Source organism: Manihot esculenta, chromosome 10, assembly GCF_001659605.2.
Source record: "Manihot esculenta cultivar AM560-2 chromosome 10, M.esculenta_v8, whole genome shotgun sequence".
Lineage (NCBI taxonomy): Eukaryota > Viridiplantae > Streptophyta > Magnoliopsida > Malpighiales > Euphorbiaceae > Manihot > Manihot esculenta.
The window spans coordinates 333,229-344,211 of NC_035170.2; the positions used below are offsets into that span (position 1 = coordinate 333,229).

Sequence of the window (10,983 nt, forward strand, 5' to 3'; positions counted from 1 at the left end):
TATCGGAGAGCCGAGAAGGACATGGAGAATTTGTCTCTCATGGTGTTGAATCAGGGGCATATCCGACTACACCATCGCCTTCCTCGGCACCTGCAGTTGCACCTCCTGTTGCACCTGCAGCTCCACCTTTTGTTCCACCTGTAGCACCAGCCCATCCTTTCCAGATAAATGCAGACTTGGGTGCTTTTGTGGCACAAGTAGTTACAGCAGCTGTTACAGCCAAACCTAGAGATCCGTGGGAGATAGTGGATCGTGCTAGACGTTTGGGAGCTTATGATTTTGAGGGTTCCTCTGATGCTGACATTGCAGATAAATGGTTAAAGAAAGTGCTAAAAGTGTTTGAATTAATGAAGTTGACTGATCCAGATAAGGTGGAAAATGTACATGGGTTGCTTCAGAGTAAGGCTGATGCTTGGTTTGATGGCATTCGTCGCAGACATGGCGTCAGACTGACTTGGGATCAATTTATACATGAATTTCGCCAGGAATATTTGTCAGAAAGTTACAGGAAAGGAAAACAGGATGCCTTTTTCAGGTTGTTTCAGGGAAGCCTCTCAATACGAGAATATGTTGACAAGTTTGAAGATCTTTATTGCTTTGTTTCAGATATATTACCTTCTGAGGAAGCAAAATGTGACAGATTCAGACAGGGTCTACATGTTAATATCAGATCATCTATGACCTGGTTTAGAGGTAATAACTTCAGAGCGTTGGTGGAAGCAGCTTTGAATGTTGAAAAAGTTAAGCAAGAAGAGAAGGAGTATGAACAGAAGATGAGTAGGAAGCAGTTGCAGGGCTCACAGGGGTTTAGAGAAAGACCAGCTAAGAGAGGGAGCAGTTCATTTCAGCCCCAAGCTGGATACAGTGGTAGTGGTAGAGGTTCCTTTGGTAACACAGAGCAGCAGGTTGCTCGACCCCAGTCCAGTCAGAGCTCAGTAGCACAACCAGCGGGTAGTTCCTTTGGGGCACAGAAACGTGGACAAGGTCAAGGATATGATTCTGGGTTTGAACAAAGGAAGAGACATTTTCCTCAATGTGCCACCTGCGGTAAATATCATGCTGGGGAGTGCAGAAAATTTGATCGGGGTTGTTTTGAATGTGGTTCTTCGGGGCATTTTAAGAGAGATTGTCCATTGCTGATAGCCAGAGACAGTGGTTCTCAGCAAGGGTCAGTGGCGCCTCAGAATCTAAGGTATGGTGTGACACCATCACAGGGTGTACCTACAGCACAAGTTGGGCCTGGCACAAGCAGAGCCAGTGGAACTACTTCATCTTCTCAGCCTAGACCAATGATGCAGCCTGGTAGACCTCGCACTCAGGCCAGAGTTTTTGCTATGACACAGCAGGAGGCACGAGCATCTCCAGAGGTGGTGACTGGTATGTTAACTATTTTCGATAAAGATGCACACATTCTTATAGATCCTGGTTCCACTCACTCTTTCGTATCTCAATCCTTCTCTAAGCATGCTGATAGAGAATTAAAACCTTTAGATTGTGGATTAGCTGTGAGTACTCCAGTTGGGGATTCTGTAGTATGTGAACATGTGTATAGGGATTGTGTTGTTAAGTTGGGCGACCATGAGTTGTTAGTGGATCTAATTCCTTTGTGTCTACAAGATCTGGATGTCATCCTAGGTATGGACTGGTTATCCTGTCATCATGCCACAATAGATTGCTTTGAGAAATCAGTGGTATTTAATAGTCCAGAAGGGTGTAAGTTCACTTTCTTTGGGGAGAGGCGTTTACTTCCTTCTTATGTGATTTCTGCCATGACTACTAGGAAGATGCTTCGGAAGGGTTGTCAAGCGTATTTAGCCTATGTGGTGGACAGTAACCTAGAAGGACCTAAATTGGAAGATATACCAGTAGTAAGCGAGTTTCCTGATGTATTTCCTGAAGAGCTTCCTGGGTTGCCTCCAGATAGAGAGATTGAATTCTCTATTGATTTAAATCCAGGTACAGCTCCTATTTCTATGGCACCATACAGAATGGCCCCAGCAGAATTGAAGGAGTTAAAAGCACAATTGCAGGAGCTACTTGATAAAGGTTTCATAAGACCCAGTGTTTCTCCTTGGGGAGCCCCTGTGCTATTTGTGAAGAAGAAGGATGGTTCCTTAAGGTTGTGTATTGACTACAGACAATTGAATCGAGTCACTGTGCGAAACAAGTATCCTTTACCCCGGATTGATGATCTTTTTGATCAGCTCCAAGGTGCTAAAGTATTCTCTAAGATTGATTTGCGGTCTGGTTATCATCAATTGAAAATCAAGGAGTCTGAAATATCCAAGACAGCCTTCAGAACTCGTTACGGGCATTATGAGTTTCTCGTCATGCCATTCGGGTTAACTAATGCACCCGCTGCTTTTATGGATCTCATGAATAGGGTGTTCAAGCCCTACTTGGATAGCTTTGTTATTGTGTTTATTGATGACATCTTAGTATATTCCCGTAGCAAGGAAGAGCATGAGAAGCATTTACGGATAGTACTGCAGATTTTGAGAGATAAACAACTATATGCTAAATTGAGCAAATGTGAGTTCTGGCTTGATCGGGTGGTTTTCTTGGGACATGTTATCTCAGCAGATGGAGTTTTGGTTGATCCTAAGAAGATTGAAGCAGTAGTCAATTGGGATCCTCCAACTAATGTTACAGAGGTTAGAAGTTTTCTGGGCTTAGCAGGGTATTATCGTCGTTTTGTTCAGGATTTCTCCATCATTGCAGCCCTATTGACTAAACTCCTTCGAAAGACTGCAAAGTTTGAATGGACAGATGAATGTCAAGAGAGTTTTGAGAAGCTTAAAACATGTCTCACATCAGCTCCAGTTCTTACCTTACCCTCAGGTACAGATGGATTTGTGGTGTATAGTGATGCTTCTCACAAGGGTTTAGGCTGTGTACTCATGCAACATGGGAAGGTGATAGCTTATGCTTCTAGACAGCTTAGACCACATGAATTAAATTATCCCACCCATGATTTGGAATTAGCTACAGTTGTGTTTGCATTAAAGACATGGAGGCATTATCTTTATGGCGTGACTTGCCAGATTTTTACAGATCACAAGAGTTTGAAGTATCTTCTCACACAGAAGGAGTTGAATTTAAGGCAGAGACGGTGGATTGAGTTACTTAAGGACTACGACTGTACCATTGAATATCATCCAGGCAAAGCTAATGTGGTAGCTGATGCCCTTAGTCGCAAGTCCTTTAGTAATTTGGCTTATCTCAAAACAGTTCGGCTTCCTTTGTTATTAGAGATCAGATCCTTAAGGATAGAACTAGCAGTGGATGATGCAGGAGCATTGTTAGCAACTCTCAAAGTTCGACCAGTGTTGATAGAAAGAGTCAGAGAAGCCCAAAATCAAGATGAGCAGTTGAGTAAGATCAGAAATGAAGTAAGAGATGGCACCCGTACCGATTTTTCTTTAAGGGAGGATGGAACTTTAATGTTTGGTGATAGACTATGTGTACCCAAAGTGGAAAGCTTGAAGAGAGAGATTATGGAGGAGGCCCATTGTTCTGCTTACTCTATGCATCCAGGCAGTACAAAAATGTACAGAGATCTTAGAGAAAACTATTGGTGGCCAGGTATGAAGAAAGAAATAGCTGACTTTGTGTCCACATGCTTAGTTTGCCAACAGATTAAAGCAGAACATCAACATCCAACAGGAAAGTTGCAACCGCTCCCTATTCCGGAATGGAAGTGGGAACACATTACTATGGATTTTGTTTCTGGGTTACCTCATACTTCGCATGGACATAATGCAGTATGGGTGATAGTTGATAGGTTAACCAAGTCAGCACACTTTTTGCCTGTCAGGATGGATTACTCTTTAGACAAGTTAGCAGAGATCTATGTCAGTGAGATTGTAAGACTTCATGGTGCTCCAGTTTCTATTGTTTCAGATAGAGATCCAAGATTCACTTCTCGTTTTTGGCCTAGCTTGCAAAATGCTTTAGGCACCAAGTTGAAGTTTAGTACTTCCTTTCACCCTCAGACTGATGGTCAATCAGAAAGAACGATTCAGACCTTGGAGGATATGCTGAGAGCTTGTGTGATGGAGTTTAAAGGAAGTTGGGATAGGTATGTGCATTTAATGGAGTTCTCTTATAACAATAGTTATCATTCGAGTATCGGCATGGCTCCTTACGAAGCTTTGTATGGGAGAAGATGCAGAACGCCATTATGTTGGAATGCGGTAGGGGAAAGACAATTAGAAGGTCCAGAATTAGTACAACACACTACAGATAAAATTCAGATGATCAGAAGTAGATTAAAAGCAGCACAAGACAGACAAAAGAGTTATGCAGATTTGAAGAGAAGGGATATTGAATATAATGTTGGCGACAAGGTATTTCTGAAGATCTCTCCTTGGAAAGGGGTTGTACGTTTTGGCAAACGTGGAAAATTGAGTCCGCGATTCATTGGACCATATGAGATTTTAGAGCGAATTGGACCAGTTGCTTATCGTTTAGCACTACCTCCAGAGCTATCTCAGATTCATGATGTCTTTCATGTATCTATGTTAAGAAGATACAGAAGTGATCCTTCCCACATCCTCCAAAAACAGCCTATTGAGTTGAGGGAAGATTTAACATATGAAGAAGAGCCAGTAGAGATCATTGCCAGAGAAGAGAAGGTTTTAAGGAGCAAGATAATACCCTTAGTTAAAGTTCGATGGAGTAATCATTCTGCTAAAGAAGCTACCTGGGAAAAAGAAGAGAATATGCGAATTCAATTCCCACATTTATTCCCTTCACCAGGTATGTAAAATTTCGAGGACGAAATTTCTTTTAGGAGGAGAGAATTATAAGGCCCAGGCCCAGGCCTATTAATTTTAATAAAAAAAAAAAAATTGAGCATTAAAGCACTGGTTTCGGGAATGTCCCGAAACATTCCCGAAACCAGAAACCCGTCTTCCTCCTCCAGCAAAAGAGCAAAAGCTCTGCAAAAATATATATAAAAAAAAAAAAATTCCTCTTTTAAATCCAAATCTCCTCCTTCTCAACCCAATCAACCCAGATCCTGTTTTAAACCTATATCCTGCTAAGAAATTCAATAATTTCTTCTAGAGGTTCTAAAATTGGGTATGTGAGTTTTATCCCTTTTATTCAATTTTTACGATATAATTTATTTTCTTTACCTTTTAATAGTGATTTTAGTGATTTGAGAATAAAAAATGGGTTATGTTTTAGTTAGATCCAATCAATGGGGTTTTATATTTATTTTTGGATGAATGATTTTCTTAGGTTGATTTAAATAATATTTACAGCTTATTGAGTATTTGTTGAGTTTGGGTATTTTTGGGAGGTCTAGCTATGCCGAGATACTGCCCAAATTTTCTTAAAACTATATATAAAAATATTTTACAATTTCGTATTTTACGTTTTATATTATTGTTTTAGAGCATTTTTATTATTTGATATATTATTTTATTTTCTTTTAATTCTAGGAGAGGATCCAGCTTCCCGGATAGATAATAGGGGTCCTTCTGCGACCTAGGTCTTTTGTCCCACATATTCTGGTGAGTGGATAAATATATAACATTGATATTTTTTTTAAATATATTTATATGTGTATATGTTACTTTGTTTATTTAAAATGGGAAAGGATAAAGTTAATTTATGTTTCTTGAATAAATGGAAATTAATTTAAAGCACAGCTGAATAAATAGCCGATTACACTCTGTATATGCACCGAACAGATAACACCTTGATGACAGGTGATTTATTTTCAGCATGATATATTTATACTGTCTTTGGGACAGCGCTTGATATACAGACAGCCTTTGGGGCGTATGTCAGGTGGTCACCCTTTGGGGGTAGCTCTGCACATGTGTATGACCAGTATTTTATTTGCTCTTGGGCCAAATTTGTCATTATAGAGCCTAAGATGCCAGCATTGCTCTCAGGCTGTTATTATTTTATTATACCTGAGATGCCAGCATTATCTGCAGGGAACATATTATGAGTGTATGCGGATTCTATTTTTCACAGTTTATTTTATATTGATGGAATTAAATTATAGTTATTCAGCTGACTTATTTTAGCGAAATATTTGGTACTATTACGTACCTAAACTTATCTTTTTCCCTTTGTTATTTATTTATCCGCTCACTGAGTAGTTGTACTCACCCTTATATTTCTTTTAATATTTCAGTTCTTTTTTGGTGATCTACTCAGCAGTCTTCATCTCCTAGTTTATCCTTCCTTCCACATCGTCCACTCAGAGAGGAGGTCGGACCAATCCTAGGTCTTTTGTTATTTCTGTTTGTAATTTTGTTAGATCATGTATTGAATGTACAGCCCAATGAAGAAGGTTTTGGGTTGTTGTAAATATTTTATGAATTGACAGGTCCAACTATCAGTTTTTTCTCTTTTATACTTAATGTTTTGGTATTATAGCAGGTTAAATGTTTTTATAAGTATAAATATCAGAGGAAGTTCTGTCAGTTTTTCGGGTCATATCAGTCTCTATAGTTTGGGGTTTGGGTGTGACAAATATATTTATAAAAAGTAAGGCGAATAAAATTATTATAATTATTAATATAATAAATTATAATAATTTAAATTTAATAACTTAATTATTTAATATTTGTACCATTTGATATAGACTATTAAAATCACAATTTTATTTTTTATTATATTTTAATTATTTATAGTTATTAACATTTTATAATTATTTAAATGGAATAAAATTTTAATTTAATAATATTTTATATAATTAATTCTAATAATTATTTAATTATTTTATATTTTTATCTCGGTTAATACCTTTTTATAATGCAGTAAAATGGTAGTCTTCCTTTACTACTGCGGCACATCGGTAGTCTTCCTTTACTACTGCGGCACATCCCTCTTCTCTCTGCTCCCCGACCCTCTCATCTCCCTAACCTCAACTCTCTCGCCTTGCAAAACCATTCAAAGAATCAAAAAATGCCTAGTCTTCTTCTTTGTTTCTTAAATTCTTTATAAATTTCCACAGTAATAATCAGCTGCCTGCTTAGGGATTCAATCACACATCCACAACAGAATTCAGTAATTTTAAATTATATATAATAGATAACTCGAAACTACTAAATAATTTGGATTAATTATTTTGGATTAAGTGGAAAGTGGATCCAAAAATTATTTGAACCAATTTGGCCTAGGCTGTTTCAATTGTTATCCGAGCCACCTTGGGCCAGACAAATTATGCAGAGCTGGTGGCCTACGAGGAAGGGCTATCCGTATGAGATGAGGTGGAACCGTCCGAGAAACTAGCAAACCATAATACCCAATGGTCCATCCTAATTTAGCAATTGTTTCGATTTAGTTGCGACGAGGACTATGACAATTTCAAATTGTATATAATAGTTAGTATGAACTATTAAATAATTTGAATTAACCAATTTGAAACAAGTGAAAATGAGATTCAATCTCACATCGGCGGAGTGCGGCAATTTCAAATTGTATATAATAGCTAGTATAAACTACTAAATAATTTGGATTAACCATTTTGGACCAAGTGGAAAGTGAATCCAAAAGAGTCATCTTGGATCAGATAAATTGTGCGGAACTAGTGGGTCTGCGAGGAAAGAGCTATCCGTGTGAGATAAGGTGGAGCCGCCCGAGGTACTAGCAAACCACAATACCCAAGAGTCCAGTCCTGGTTTAGCAATTGTTTCGATTCAGTTGCGATAAGGATATCGTAAATTTAGCAAGATAGAGTGTAACGTAAATTTAGCAGAATAGAGTGTAACGTAAATTTAGCAGGATAGAGTGTAACGTAAATTTAGCAGGATAGAGTGTAACGGTCAGCTACCTACTTGGGATTCAATCCCACATCAGCACGGCAATTTCAAATTGTATATAATAGCTCTACACAATTTGTCTGATCCAAGATGGCTCTGATATCAATTGAAACAGTCCGGCCCAAATAATTTTTAGATCCACTTGGCTCAAGATGGTTAAATCAAGTTATTTAATAGTTTCGTGCTAGCTATTATATACAATTCGAAATTGTCGTATTCCGCTAATGTGAGTTTAAATTCCAAGCAAGTAGCTAACCGTTACATTCACTTGGCTTCAACTTCTTCTAGATGATTTCTTGCTCTCATGATGAAGACAATTGTTGCTACCACAATGAAAATGGACTTATGCTGCCACTATGAAGACACTAGTGCTTCTCATGAATGAGCTTGTATTTTTACCTTCTGGATATCTTGTGATGTAGATCGATCATTGTCTTTATATTTTGCTTATAAAATGATTCGATTTTGATTTATCCTGCACACACCCCCCCAAGCGTGCTCGCCGCGGCCGCAACAACCAACCCCTGCGCGAGAAGCGCCAAGGATCATGAAACGAAGAGAGGGCGCTCCCGTTCGGGACGCGTCGTCCTCTTTCGAGAACCAAAACGACTCTCGGCAACGGATATCTCGGCTCTCGCATAGATGAAGAACGCAACAAAATGCGATACTTGGTGTGAATTGCAGAATCCCGCGAACCATCGATTTTTTGAACGCAAGTTGCTCCCGAAGCCATCCGACCGAGGGCACGTCTGCCTGGGTGTCACGCAACCGTCGCCTCCAACCCCTTCGCCCCGCAGAAACGCCAAACGCCTTACTCCTTGCAAAATGAATATGAAGCTCTTTACCCAGGTTTGTTGCTGCCTCATCCATGCAATAGAATTCAAGGTCCCCTTGAATCTTCATCCTTTTCTCTACTTCTCTACTTCAAATATTAAATTTGAATTACACCTAACTCACCCCAAAACTAGTTCAAGGTGAAGAATTGCCCATGGCTGACAAGGGTCACATTACTCCTTTCACAAATAGGTATGAGATTCAACACGCTCCATCACGTCCAGGACCACACTGAGGCATGACACATTCAGGCCCAACATCGGTCGAAAGGCTCTGATACCATGTTAAATTTGGATAAGGCCGAACTCACTTCAAAAACTAGCCCCAAAAAAGTTAACACAAGGGGAAGATTGCCTATGACCTATATAAGGTATCTATATAAGGCACATCACCCTTTTTTAAATCGAGGTGGGATTCAACGTACTCCCTCACATCCAGGACCACACTGGAGCATGACATATTTATGGAAGGTCCATATCAGTGGGAGATTCTGATACCATATTAAATTTGGATCAGGTCTAACTCACCTTAAAAACTAGCTGAAGGGAGGATTGCGCATTACCTTTTTCCAATTGGATGTGGTTTTCAACATAAACCCATTTAGAAAATAACTCATTGAAAGAGACTGAAGAGTCTAATACTTGATCTGATCGAGACACCAATTCATCTGCATGCTCTACAAATGTGTCCAAATGTTGGACGGCCACCCGATGTTCTTTTGGGCCCCTTGCATTTCCACTATCTCCACCATAATTTTGTACTAATTCAAGCTTAAGCTAGTTCCAAGATAGATCTGGAGCCCTCTTTCCTGCAACCATTGAAGGGAGGACCCCTCCATGCAAACTAGAGCCTTATAGATCTTCATTTTATGGTGGGTAGCACAAGATTCGAATTAATACTCAGCTTGCTCAATCCATCCTTGTGAATTTTCCCCAGTAAAGGTGGGTATTTCTCCTATTCTCTTGTTAAATAACACTTCTAGAAATTGATGTGGAGCATCTCTATTGATAGTAGCAAACTCTCCACTAGCTTGATGCTAATGAAAATATTTAAGAGCTTCAAGGTTACCTTTTGCCGCCTCCTTCCATAATAACTCGCCTCCTTCCATAATAATTGGGTAAGCAAATGCTCGATTCTATTAAATTTTTGTTCAAGATCACAATCTACATATTTAGGTTTTCTTGGAAGGCTGTAATGTTCTTCTTTATCTTCTTTATTCTATTTTCCATTATGGATTAGCTCCTCAAAATCCGGCAAGTCGAACCAATTTGATAGAGTTAGAAACACGTATAACTTGAAAACTGAAAGAACAATGGAAAGGATTTGAAATAGTATTGAAAACTTGTACCGATTAATAATGGAAAACAATACAACTCTAACAATGTAACTCTCTCATAGATTTACAATCCCCAACTAGAAATAAGAACAATAAAAAAGAACCAACAAGGAAATTAAAATGGCTCACAAGAACCCCCCAAGGACAATGTCCTGTGCAGGAAGCCTACTCCTCTGTAAAAATGATTCGATCATTGATCAATGGAAAACCAAATGATTCGATTTTGATTTATAAAATTTTCTTTTTTAATTTTTTAAATTCCGTTTGGTTTAAAACCAAATGGACATATTGCACACTTTGTTAATTATAATAATAAAGATAATAAATTATATTTATTATGAATATATTAATTAGTAATATCATTTAATATGAAATAGTAACTTAAAAATAAAATTAAAATATATGACCACTTGTTTTAAATACACAAATTTAAAGATATATTACTTGAATTTATTTAGCTTTATTTTATAGATATATAGATGTGCAAATTATTAAGCAGCACAAGTTGATTATATACGGAAATAGGTGATCAGTTGAGAAGAAAAAAAATCGGGAGAAAATTCTATGTTGATTTAGTTCTTGATATAAGAAGTTCTCAACAAAGACAGACAGATTTATTTATAATAGTGTTTCTGAAAGGTAAGTCTTAATTATCAAGAATTAAAATTAAGACATCATTTGATGTAAGAGGTATAGAGTTTGACAAATAACAATAACTCTAACCAACATTAGGATTTCTTAGCTAAGAAATTTTAATACATGGTAAGTATATTAATGTTCATTAAGAGAGATAATACTTTCATTATCAATCGAGTAGTCTTGAAGCATTATGTCAGATGTGACCGGAGACTTGAAGCAAGGGTTTTTTTTTTTTTTTAAATATATATATATATATATGATAATGGAGAAATTTAGTTAAAAGATTTATATGTAAAAATCTCTAAATTAACATAGAAGTGATGTAGAGAATAAGGAGCCATTTCTATTATTCTCTTCATAATCATACACGTACGGTGCCACTAG

At 37.8% G+C, this 10,983-nt stretch overlaps 1 non-coding gene across 1 annotated transcript; it reads left to right on the forward strand.

The window, feature by feature from the left end:
* The first annotated feature begins 8,397 nt into the window (after positions 1 to 8,397).
* Positions 8,398 to 8,553, forward strand: LOC122724952. Its single transcript, XR_006352402.1, has one exon. It is a non-coding gene; the product is annotated as a 5.8S ribosomal RNA (ribosomal RNA).
* Positions 8,554 to 10,983: the final 2,430 nt, after the last annotated feature.